A 13,253-nucleotide genomic window follows, 5' to 3' on the forward strand; every position below is an offset into this window, starting at 1 on the left:
AGTCCAAATAGTCACAGGTTGTCACAGCCCTGACAGTCCCCAGTTCTCCCAGCATTGAGGGCGCCGTGGAGGCTGTGAGTACAATCCTCAGAGATCTAGAGAGGAGCCCCGAGGCATCTCGGAGGGTCCTGCTGCTCCCCACTGGAACCAATCAGAGGCAGAATGACTGGAGAGGGGAGGGCCCTCCCCCATGAGTTGTGCCCACCTGGGTTGGGGGGACAGGCTCAGATCAGAAGGGGATGGAGCGTGGAATGCTGAGGTTCACGGACATGGTCCTGCCATGGCGCCGGGGACTCTTGGGTGCTGTCTTTTCTTTAGCTCAAAAGCTGCCTCCAAACCAAACGTTTGCCAGCTCCCTCTGATGGGGCCCAGGGGGCAGTCCACATGGGGGGGCCAGAGCAGCAGAGGAGAGCAGAAACCAGTGGGAGTAGAGGAAAGCTGGAGGGGCTGTTCCTACAGGAACGGAAGCCAACAAAGAACTAAGCCACCTCAGTGCTTGCCTGCTCTGCGAAACAGGGCCCAGATGGTCTTGGAACATTGCTGAGGGCCTTGGAGCGGCACAGGAGGAATGCCAAGGTGGCTATAAGCCACTAGGAGTGTGCTGAGAGCCGCTAGGAGAGTCAGCCCACTCGCACACACGTGGACGCACAGCTACATACCTCCAGCCTCTCTGTTCCACACACACAGACTTTGACACATTTTATGCTCATGTTGGTACATACCCACATTTGACATAAGCCACACACACACACACACACACACACACACACACACACACACACGTGGGGGAAGATAAAGACACAAAGGGACAACCTGTGAAGCACACCCTTGTGAATTACACCTGTGTCTGTTTACACAGACAGGCCCAGCCCCAGAGGGACACCATGACAGACCCCAAGATGTGTCCACTGGGTGTTCCTGGGCAGGGTCCCCGTGGCCTACTGCTGGCCGTGCCCGGACAGCTGGTCCCAGAGCCCGGGCGTCCAGTACCCAGTTGTCCGTAGCTCATTTACTCAAACCAAGTCTGGTTCTAGGAAGCTTTGAGAATTCCAGGAATTGCCCTGGAGGTGCTGGGCTTCCCACAGGGATGTCAGGCACAGCAGCTGGGGTTACCTGAGAAGCTCTGGGAACATCTCAGGGAGAAAGGAGAGCTGCATCCACTTTGAATGGCCTAAGGCTTCCACAGGGCTCCGCTTCTCACGTGGGAGGTCGTCTGCGCTGATCGACTGTGTCCTCGGCTCCACGGCGTCCGCTGGCCCGGATGCCACCTGTCACGTACCTCCAGTTTGTTCTGTATGTAGAGCCACACAGGAAAAGCACCAGACCTGGGGGCTGAATAGCACGAGTTAAAAGCACAAATGATGGAGTCAGATGGCCCGGGTTTGAATCTGTGCTCTGCTGCTGACAAGCTGTGTGACCCTGCGCAAGTTACTGAACCGCCTGATCCTCTCCAGGCCTCAGGTTTTCTCAGCTGTGAAATGAGAACAATAATACTACTTACCTCCTAGAGCTACTGTAAGAATGAAATGGGTACATTGGAGCAAAGTGCTGAGTGCTGTACCCTGTGAGTGCCCTAAAGAGGTGGTACGAGGGTGAGAGGGCTGGAGGCCCAGGGGCAGGCGACAGGGAGAGGAGTGTGGGACCGGGAGAGGTAAATGGTCTGAAACTGACCACAGACCTATGTCTCTGTGCTGTCAACTTTGATATTCTGGAGAGAAAATAAATAAGAGCGTATTTCCTCACAGAGTACAGTGTGCTCAACCAGAAAGCCTCAGAAAACAGGAACACTGCCTCATTATTAGATAATAATAGCAAAGGGAATGCCTCCTCCTCAAAGGGACCCAGAGCCATTAGAGACTGCATAGTCAGAGACCGACCAGCGCGGGCCCTGCGCTGCGGGGCGGAGGCTGCCGGCTTACCGGCTCGGGCTGCTCCTGCAGTGGGGACAGCAGCACGTGGGCTAAGGGCATCCCGGGGACCCCACCACCACCATACTCAACCTGAGGGCTGCATCCTCAGAACTCCCACAGCGGGTTCGCTGCCACATGGCCAACCCACACGGAGAGGCAACTGAACTTGCAGGTCACCAGCAGCTTAGAGGCCTTGGAAGGGCTCCACAGAAGGAGGGGAGCTCTCTCAACCCACTGCACTGTCAGCAGGAGGAATGAGCTGACGGGGTGCAGACCTGCCTGCAGCCAATTGGCACTTCCTCCCCACCTCTCTTGCAGGCTAAGTTTGTGTCTGAGAAGCTCCCAGGAGCAGAGCAGCTAGAGGGATGCTCTACAAGGGAGGGCAGGAAGTGACTCCCCTTCTGTCCAGCACAAGCCCTGGCTGAGTTGTGGACTCCACTTCCAGGGCAGAGAAACCCAGGTGGGCCCAACTCATGGGTGAGGGCCTCCCGTGTCTGTCCAGGCTGTGGATTGGACGACACGCAGAGAGGGTATGAAGAAGCAGAGACCCACGGAAGGATTCCATGAGGCCAAAGCAATTTCAGAGAGTTGCTGAGTTGACAGGGCCACTGAGGCAAAGAAAAGCTGTCCAGCATCAAGTGTGAGTCTGGTACCATGAAGGCTTGATACTTTCCTCCACTATTAAACATGTTTGGTATTTTCCTTTTAGGAGAAAGTGGGAAGCACGTGGCTTTCGACTTGAGGAGTTCTTAATGCCCTTCTTTTGGCCAACCTGCCTCCCTGGGCTCTCAGATACCCACTCTTACGCTTGCAGCTGATCCTAAGCAACTTCAGCAAAGGATGGCTGGATCATTACCATTTCCTGAACACTCCGGCAATTGGCACCAGGGAGCCCCATAGTCACAACCCTTTTTGACTGGATTTCCGTGAGGCCTACGTCTCGTACAGGTGTCATAAGACGAGTAAGACCACTGTATTCCTGGTGACTCACGTAAAGACAGGTACACAGTAGGTGCTCACAGTTTTTCAGTGCCTTCCCATCACAGAGAGCATAATAAGAGCAATGACCTCAGCAACAACAACGATCACCACCGTTCGCCAAGGGCTCATTATCGGCTGGCACAGTTCTGCATGCCTTGCATGTACTGTCTCATCTAATGCTCTCAGCAGCCCCATGGGACAGGTACTCTTCCCAACCACATGTTACAGATGAGGCACCAAAGGTTAAGTACTTTGCTTAAAGCCACGCAGGTCCTAAGTGACGGGGCCAGCATCTGAATCCGGTAGAGTCCAGCATCTAGCTGTGAGGCACAAACTTCAGCACCCCACTCCAGCTTCAGTCCGTGACACTCTCTACCTCACGTCCCGCTCACAACTTTTGCACCCCTCTGTCTCTCTCTTTCTGTCTGTCTAGGCTGTTTTCTACCTCATCACCCTCCCCCCACTTTCTCCTGGCTAATAGCTTCCTCTCTTTTCAGACTCATTTTACCTGCTGCCCCCTCTTGGAAGGCTCCCCCATCTGCACGCCCTCAGTCCCAAGGCTGAGCTGGGTGACCCTCATTGGTGCTTCCCTAGCAACGTGTGTATGACCCCACTGCACTTGCTGTGAAGGCTCATTTATTTTCTCCCACACGGGTCAAAGATGATGTCTTATCCGTCATGGGATCACCAGCGCCTGGCAGCGTGCTTGGCACTTGGTCATTGCTTGTTGAGTTGGGAATATTACCTATAAAGGGCCAAAGAGTAAATATAGACTTTGCAGACCGCATGCAGACTCTATTGCTGCCTCTCCTTTTCCCAGTTCTTTAAAAATACGAAAACCATTCTTAGCTTGAGAGTCACCCAACAAAGCAGGCCATGGGATAAATTCTGCCTGCGGTCCATAGCCTGCCAGCTCCTCTGTCATTAGGTAAGATATTTCTAAACAAAAAAATCACTCGTCAAACTAATTCAGTGATTTTCATGTGAGGGCCATATGGGTATTTCAAAATGGCAGGAGGAGGTTGGGTGGATGTGTTTGGTTGTCACAGTGACTGGGGAGGGGGTTAGCAACACTTGGTACCCAGGCACCCGGGACGCTAAGCATCCCGGTCCTGGGCAATGTGGTCCTGGGCAATGTGGGTGGTCCTGGGCAATGTGGGTGGTCCTGGGCAATGTGACAGCAACTCACCGAGGGACACGGGCTGGCCGGTTGATGCTTCTTTCTCACGGCTTCCGGTAACGTGAAATAATGTTGGGAATTCACTGAAAGAAAAGGCATTAGAGAACCAATTCCTTCGCAGATCCGATTGTTTAGGTAGTACAAACAGGAGAAATGAGACTGTATGCCTTGAGGCGAGGACACTCCTGGGTTTTTCATGGGATCCCAGGCACAACCTCAGGACCCACTGTAGCTTACTGTGTCTTCCGAGGACTGCCCTGAGCAGGGTTATCCCGGTAAGATCACCTGGGGAGTCTGAACGGACGCAGGTATTCCTTAAACTGTGTCATAATCTGTCCTGAGCAGGCCAGATCCATCTGCGAGGCCTGGCCCCTGTTGAATTTGGGGAGGCACGAAACTGCAAGTGGGCAAGATGAATCGAAAATGGACAACCAAGTGGCAGGAACCATGCAGTGCAGAGGCTTGGTTAGTGGTCAATCCAGGAAGCCCACAGCAGCCTGTGGAATAGCCCACCTGACTCCCTCTTCCTCCCCCACTTCATCCCATTATATACTTGGAGTTTAAGCACACGTTGCAAACTAAGTAATATAGGTAAACTCTCACATACTGTCATCATGAAAACTAATGAAATATTAGTCTAAACTATGACTCAGATGCTTGTAGGCACTGTAGGAAAATGCACAATAAGTACAAAAGGGTTCAGTCATCTTTTAAAGAGCTTTAACCATAGTCCTCTAGACCATAGAGACAGAATTGGGCATAAGAGTCTAGGTTTGAGACTACTTCTAGCCCTTATTAGCCATGGGTGAGTTCTTTACTCTCTTGGAGTCTTCACTTCCCCATTTGTAAAGCCAAAGTGATTGATCCCTTCCCAGCCTTTTTCTGGGGGTGATTTTGGAAATGCAAAAGAGATGAGGCATGTTAAGGTCATTTATGAACTATAAAGCACCATAAAAAATAGAAAACCCCTCAGGACATCTTGTTTTTGCATAAATCAGAAGCTAGTTCTTTATAAAAATTCTTGCTGCTTTAGAATTACCTCTCTTTAAAACAAAGTAGTTTGCACAAGAAAACAGGTCATGTCGACCTTTCATCTGGGGGCCAGATACTAAGGCACCACGATTAGTTCCAATTTTATAGCATTATGTGGAAGTTCCAAGATAGGACGTCATAAGGCGTTGGGGTGATTTACTCTGTCATTGATTTATTCATGCAGTTCATATCCATACCTTGGTTCTGCACTTGCTCAGCAGTGCAAGGTGCTCTTAAGATTGCTATCTTATCTTCCCCCACGTCACGGCAACCCCATGAGGTAGGTTTTATTATCTCTGTTTTACAGATAAGGAGACTGAGACTGACAGAGTTTAAGTAAGTTGCCTACAGAAATTCAATGAGAAATGAACCATTTTCTTTAAAAACAATTTTTTTAATAAAATTAAATCTAGTTATTTTAGTCTTTGCTAGAAGACTTAAAACAAGTATTTCCTTCTTGTTAAATCACCAACACATGTACAATCATTCTTCAGTAAAAACAAAATATGCAAGTGCAAAATAAATTGATGGAAAAAATGCAAATTCCAAATTTTCAGAAACCTTGGTTTTGTTTTGTTTTTATGTGCTGGAAGCAGACCCTGCGAATCATCTTTTAAAGAAAAATGGGAAAGGAAGTGAAATATGACTGGAAACTTCAGGAAGAATGAAAAAGATGTGGTTATGAGGACTTATGGCTATTAATTCTCAGTTTCTCCAGAAGTCTTTCTTGTTGGTTGACCTCTCAGGTGTCTGGAAGGGATGGGAGCTATTTTCATCTCACATTTTCCCCTCTGTTTCTTCAATGAGCTGGAGACCTCCGGCCTGAAACAAATGTTTTCTTTCCCACCCCTTGTCATTCTACTCTTCTCTGGCTTCAGCGACTCCAGCATTTCCTGGCTTCTGTGGGCCAGAGAGGCCAGAATCCCAGAGGTAATTTGACTCACGGTCACAACCTGGCAGCGTGTTCCAGGGTCTGCCAATGAGTCGCTCGATTGTCTCGAGTCCTTGACTTCCACGTTCTTAGCTCAATTTCTGACAAAGCTGAAGGACCAGCTCTGTCTGTGAGTTTGCAGGATGGAGGTAGAATACTCTTTTGATCTTCGTTTTTATTTTTATCACCCCCACCTTTACCTCTGCTGGCCCAGAAAACACACAACAATACCCCTTTCTCTAAAGGCGTTGGGAGCTGCCTCCAACCTTTAGAAGACCCTCAGTCTAGTGAGTCTCACGAGTCCATTCCCCAGATACGTGTGGACTGAGCAGGTCAAGTGTGTCAAGTGGCAGCAGGCTCAGTTGGGCACGGGAGGAGAGGTGCCCACAGGGCAGGAGCTACTGCCACTGCCAACCAAAGTTCTGTCTAACTAGAAATGGCCTTCCCTAAGACCATCACTGTAGAAATCGTACCCATTTTCAAGGTCCACCTCACACTCTTGACCTTGACCACCTCAGCTGGAAGAGACCCCCACTGCCGTGCTGCTCTGCATCACGCAGAAGCATGTATCACCGACCACCATGCATCCCATTTATTTGCCAAAGTCTTGGCTTCCCTCCTAGACAGTCAATTCCTTGAAGGCTGGAATTAAATCTCATGCAGCCTTGGACCCAAAACAGTACCTAGCCTAGTGCCTTGCACACAGGAGGTGTTCAATAAGTTATTGAGTTTTAAAACTAACGGCTTTTGGGGCTTCCCTGGTGCAGCAGTGGTTGCGAGTCCGCCTGCTGATGCAGGGGACGTAGGTTCGTGCCCCGGTCCGGGAGGATCCCACATGCCGCGGAGCGGCTGGGCCCGTGAGCCATGGCCGCTGAGCCTGCGCGTCCGGAGCCTGTGCTCTGCAACGGGAGAGGCCACAACAGTGAGAGGCTCGCGTACCACACACACACACACACAAACTAACGGCTTTTTAAGATTTCTGCAGTACTCCTAGGTTTAATGGTCATAGAAGCATATGTGAGAAAATCTCTACACTCTTGGAAATTAAATAAAACACTTAAAAATAATCCATTAGTCAGAGAGGAAGTCTCAAGGAAAATTAGAAAATATTTTGAACCAAATGAAAATGAAAATATAACATATCAAAATTTATGGGATGTACTTACAGCAGTGCTTAGAGGGAAACTTAAGGGATTAAATGCTTATAGTAGAAAAGAAGAAAGATATCAAATCAATCATCCAAGCTTATACCTTAGGAAACTAGACCAAGAAGAGCAAAATCAATCCAAAGCCAGCCGAAAGAAGGAAATAACAAAATAAGAGCAGATATCAGGGCTTTCCTGGTGGCACAGTGGTTAAGAATCCGCCTGCCAATGCAGGGGACACGGGTTCGAGCCCTGGTCCAGGAAGATCCCACATGCCGCGGAGCAACTAAACCCGTGCACCACAACTACTGAGCCTGTGCTCTAGAGCCCGTGAGCTACAACTACTGAAGCCCGCATGCCACAACTACTGAGCCCACATGCCACAGCTACTGAAGCCCGTGTGCCTAAAGCCTGTGCTCGGCAACAAGAGAAGCCACCGCAATGAGAAGCCTGCACACTGCAACAAAGAGTAGCCCCCCCAGCTGCAACTAGAGAAAGCCCGCACAGCAACAAAGACCCAACACAGCCAAAAATAAATAAATAAAATAAATTTTTAAAAAAAGAGATGCTTCAAAAACAAACAAACAAAAAGAGCAGATATCAATAAAGATGAAAACAGAAAAACAATAGGGAAAAATCAGTGAAACCAAAAGATGGTTCTTGGAAAAGATCAATAAAATTGATAAACGTCTAGTTTAAAAAGGACAGAAGACACAAATTACCAACATCAGGAATAAAAGAGAGATATCACTATAGACCCTGTAGACATTAAAGAGATAATAAGGGAAGTACTATGAACAACTCTACACACACAAGTCTGACAATTTAGGTGACTTGGACCAGTTTCTCAGAAACCACAAACTATCAGTTCAGTCATGATGAAATAGATAATCTGAATAGTCCTATAATGACTAAAGACATTGAACTAATAGTTTTAAAACCATTTGAGGGGACTTCCCGGGGGGCGCAGTGGTTAAGAATCCACCTGCCATGGATTTCCCTGGTGGCTCAGTGGTAAAGAATCCGCCTGCCAATGCAGGGGACATGGGTTTGAGCCCTGGTCCGGGGAGATCCCACATGCCTCAGAGCAACTAAGCCCCTGTGCCACAACCACTGAGCCTGCGCTCTAGAGCCCGTGAGCCGCAACTACTGAAGCCCACGTGCCACAACTACTGAAGCCCGTGCGCCTAGAGCCCATGCTCCGCAGCAAGAGAAGCCACCGCAATGAGAAGCCTGCACACCACAACAAAGAGTAGCCCCTGCTCGCCGCAACTAGAGAAAGCCCACGCGCAGCAACGAAGACCCAACGCAGCTATAAATTAATTAATTAATTTAAAAAAAAGTTTGAAGAAGAAATCTTGAGACTTCCCTGGCAGTCCAGTGGTTAAGACTCCATGTTTCCACTTCAGGGGGCGTGGGTTCGATCCCTGGTGGGGGAACAAGATCCTGCATGCTGCGCAGTGTGGCCAAAAAGAAAAAGCAGAAATCTCCAGGCCCAGATGGTCTCACTGGTAAATTATAACCAACATTTCAAGAAGAAATAAGGGCAAAGAGAAGAGGAAGAAACACTTCCCCGCTTATTTGATGGGGCCAAAATTAACACTGATACCGAAACCAGATGAAGACATTACAAGAAAATAAAACTTCAGATCCATATCTCTCATGAACAAAGATGTAAAATTCTCAACAAAATATTAGCAACTTGAATCCAGCGATGTAGTACAATAATAACACAGCACGACTAAATGTCCTTCAGTGAATGAATGAGGCAATGATATTCTTCTATATTCTCACTGTGGTGATGGTTGCAAAAATCTATAAATGTATCGCAAGTCATAGAAATGTACACACACACACACACAAACCAATTTTACGGTATGTTAGTTTCTACAGTAAAGTTTAAAAAATTGTGTGGTGTGTGTGTATGCTATCTTTGTGACAATGGTAACTAGCATTTGTATTATACTTTATTGTTTTGTTGAAGTAGAGTTGATTTACAATGCTGTGGCAATCTCTCCTGTACAGCAAAGTGACTCAGTTATACACCTAGAGACGTTCTTTTTTTATATTCTTTTCCATTATGGTTTATCTTTCGATACAAAGTGTGCTTTCAAACACATTTCACAAAATCCCTTCAACTACAGTCGTATGAGGTATGTATTACTGGTCTCATTTTTGCAGACGGGGAATCTGAGTCTTAGGTGAAATGTCCTCCTGTGTATTAATGAGGAGAGTCAAGCTACAGGCGCAGACCCTCAGTGGAAGGTCTTATAAGCCCAGATTCCCACTAGCACTCCCCTGGCTCTGTGCTTGTACCACCCGATGGTGATGGCAGTGAAATTCCTTGTCCCCTGGATAGAAAGCGAATCCAGGAGCAATCCTGCTCAAGGGCAGTGGCAGCTGGGACCTCACTGGAGAAGGGGTTGGGAGCTCACAGCGCAGGGAAGCTGTGGTCTAGCTCCCGGCCACGACAGGTAACTCCATCCCCCTGAGAGTTCAGTGCACCTGCAACAGAGAAGCCTTCCACTCTTTAAATGCCTGCTCTCCATGCGGTTTCTTTTCATCTTATGATTTTCTTTCCTACAGTGAGGGTAAGGTATTCTACCGCGTTCCAAGGAAGCAGCGGGAGGTGTGAGTGGAGGAGCGAGAATGAAGATTGCCACGGTATTCCATCCTATCAATATTTTCTCTAATTCCCTGCAACTTCATTAAACCCCTTCTCTTAGAGATCCTCCCTCTACTCCTCACCCCCACCCTCCTCAAAAAGCATGTGAGTTAAGGGCAGAGGAGAGAGCAGGACCTGGGGAGGCACACCCCCTGGGGTCCTGTTGATGGAGGTGGTCCGAGAGGAGTGGGTTATGTGCCAGAAACACACCAATGAGAAGCGTGCTAACGAGCGATTGTATTTTTTTTTTGTATATCTCTCCCCTTCTTTCAATTCAATTAGTATTTATCAAATATCAAGAGAGGTATTTGATACAAGTAATTGCATATATCCCTTCTTCATCAGAGAAGTAGGTCTTACTGGCCAAAAGCCATTTTCAAAGGACTTAATCTTAAAATGGAATCACAGCTCAAGGCTCTGCAGGAAATTTTGCCAAAATGCTAGAACCCATCAGGAAACTCTGGACAAGCAAGGGGCCGGTTTATTTCCCAGTGGTCACCCTATTGAAATCACATCTTGCTGGAGTGATACAGTACATCAGGCTTGATTCTGCCAGCATCCCGAGGCTGAGTCATTCCCTACCATTCCAACCTCACGGGAGTTAAGTCTGGCATGGGGGCTGCAGGGATGAGAGCATTCTGGAAGGCACAGAAGATGTAAAACTGAGTCTGAGGCTACGTTGGAAGGGAGCAGTAGGCTAAGGGAGGAGTTTGCAGGGTCTTTGTAACCTGTGCTTTGTGAGCAGAGGGTACGGGCGAGCCATATTTCATATACCAGCACTAGCAAATCACAGCAAAGGGCAAGAGATGACTTCCCCTTGTTTTTTGGGAGCATGAGGCACGGGGACATGCTTTTTAGGGAAGCCAATTGTGTGGCTCCCGTGCTTGAAGCAACAAATCCTAATGCTGGAGGAGGCACAACCCTAGGAGGACATGTTTTAAGGACGAGTAAGAGAGAACCCAATTGCTTCTCAGGCAGCCTGAGGTTATCCTGGGAACCCAGGACTCTTTCTTCCTTAAGAATCAAGAATGGTAGATTTAGGGGACTGCCTGGTGCTCAGTGGTTAGGACCCTGCACTTTTACTGCCGAGGGCCTGGGTTCAATCTCTGACTGGGGAACTAAGTTGATCCCGCAAGGTGGGGTCGGAAAAAAAAAAAAAAAAAGGTAGATTTAGAAATAATATTTTAAAATATCCCTATATCCAGAAGCTTTCTTCTTTGGGGGGCAGATAGCCTGCCTTAGTGTTCTGCAAAGAAAGCCAGTACAAGGCCCTAGAATAATCCTGAATTAATTTCAAGATTATGGGGTACTTTAGTTTAAGAAGCAATTTCTCACATGCTGCCTTATTTGATTTTCCATTTCTGTGAGGCAGGTTTTATGATCCCCTTTTGAGGAAGCTAAGGGTCCGCGGGATTAAGGAACTTGCTCGAAACTCTCCAGAGTCACGTGGTGAGGCAGGGACGAAATCCTGGGTTTGTACAGCACCCTTGCCCTGCCCTATGTCGCCTCTCCTACCTGGAGTGAGGTTCTCTCAGCGAAAGCCATCTCTAGGGATTGCAAAGATGACAAATGCAAGATAAGAACATACTGTGAATTTAACAAATACAGCTCCACTGCTGGCTAGGCGTATTTGTTCAATGTTTTCCAAATCCCTGTCTTCTTTCCTCCCTTCCTTTCTTCCTGTCCTCCCTTCCTTCTTTCCTTCCTTTCACAAACACACACGGAGGGGCCACTACACAGAAGGGATGACGTTGGCATCCTGGAAGTTCCAAAGAGAAGTGAGACTCAGATTCTTCCTTCAGAGGGTTTACCAGGTAGTGTTTGATGACAACTAAGCACGTTACAAGTAGACTGTAATCAGGGCCGGTGACTCCAAGAGTTCCCCCACCGTACTTATTAGAATCGATCATTTTCTTGTCTGTTTGCTTGTGTGTGTTCTGTCACCCTCAACAGTAAGCTCCCTGGGAGCAGAAACTCACCTACCTCATTCGCCCCCAAATTCTCAGTGCCCAGAACAGAACTTGGGGCACAGCTGATCCTCAGTAAATACTTGCTGACTGAATGAATCCAGGAGAAATTGATCCTTCATGGGGGTCTCCTAGAAAGTTTCAAGGAAAACATAGCATTTGCACTGGGCCTTGATGAAGAGGTCGTTTTTATAGGCAGGTACGGGAGTTGTCCGTGTTCCAGACAGAACAGGAAGAGCGTGGGGACGATGAACAGTAGGCTGGGTGAGGGACGCGAAGTTTGGCTGAAGCAAAGGGGGCGTGCGAAGGGGGCATTAGGTTGGGCCTACATGGGGGGGGCAGGTGGTAGTTTGTTCACTTGGCCACAGGAAACCATTCAAGTGTCTGTAGTGGGGAGAGGCTGGCTAGAGCCGGAGATTAGTGTAGTGATCCAGTAGTGACACTTCCTATGGGTGGAGTGAAAGTGAGGGAGTGAAAGCAGGGGCGCTGTTGAGGGTGCGAGGGCAGTAGTGAGAGCTCCTGTGACAGGTAACAAGGGCCTGAACTGGGTAGAAGTCGTGAGACTATGCAGAAGAGGGGCACGTCACATAAGACAGCCTGTTCAGGTCTCAGCAACTGAAGGAATTACGGAAGCTGAAGGACAGCAAGTTTGCAAAGATGGTTTTGAGGTGCCCAGCTCCCGGGCCAGGAAGAGAAAAGGGGAAGTCAGAGGAGTTAGGCTGAGAAGAGGGGCAGAAGGGAGGGACGTGTCTGCTTGGGGCATCTGAAGATGGAGGGCCCACTGGGAAGTCTAGTGAGAATGTCCAGTCAGCTGTCAGAATGTTAGAGATATGGGTATGGCCGACAAGCCCTCTAATCACTGAGCCAAAAATAGTCAACGGAACAGAGCTGGGGGAGCCTTTGACGGCAGCCTGCAGGATTACGGGCTGCAGAGAACTGGCCTTGGAAGGGACCTTGGAGCTCACTCCTCCTCTGTACAGAAGGGGAATCTGAGGTCTAGAGGGGTTGGGTGACTTGCCCAAGGTCACACAGCCAATCTGCCTACCGAATTCTTACAAGAGGTCAATGAACTTTAAGGTGATTGAAATGTTAAAATAGAACAGTCCCTAGCTTGCATCTCTCTAAGTGCAAAGCTGATTAGGGTACGTAGTAAGGAAATGATCTCTGTTGGTAAACGTAGCTGCCACCCAGATAAAAGCAAGCTCCTAAAGGAATCAGCTGCAGGATGGGTGGTGACTTGGATTTTATTCGTTTTTTGTTTCTGGTATGCTTTGTCTCCTAGGGTCTGCCACATATAGCACTGCCCCCTCCCCCCAGGGCCACAGCTATAGATGATCAACTTATTCTGAGTCCTGAATTCATAACCTCTCACTGAGAAAACGTTTCCAAACTCCTGGGAGATGGAGGGCAAGGAAGAAAACCAAGCTTTGTCCTGAACCCCA

The 13,253-nt window shown here is 48.4% G+C and overlaps 1 protein-coding gene across 4 annotated transcripts in view; it reads right to left on the minus strand.

Annotated features, from left to right (window-relative positions):
• Positions 1-1,191: 1,191 nt before the first annotated feature.
• Positions 1,192-13,253, minus strand: part of MAB21L3 (mab-21 like 3) — a 47,109-nt gene continuing 35,047 nt past the window's right edge. The window contains exons 7-8 of one of the 4 annotated variants that reach the window (XR_004527689.2): positions 4,081-4,154; positions 1,192-3,636 (exon numbers count right to left, since the gene is read on the minus strand). The gene's annotated coding sequence lies outside the window, so the exon portion shown is untranslated. Of the gene's footprint in view, positions 4,155-11,837; positions 11,943-13,253 lie in introns of those variants that run through there. The other 3 variants (XR_004527690.2, XR_004527688.2, XR_004527691.2) reach the window with 3 other exon arrangements.

This window comes from Tursiops truncatus, chromosome 1 (genome assembly GCF_011762595.2).
Source record: "Tursiops truncatus isolate mTurTru1 chromosome 1, mTurTru1.mat.Y, whole genome shotgun sequence".
Lineage (NCBI taxonomy): Eukaryota > Metazoa > Chordata > Mammalia > Artiodactyla > Delphinidae > Tursiops > Tursiops truncatus.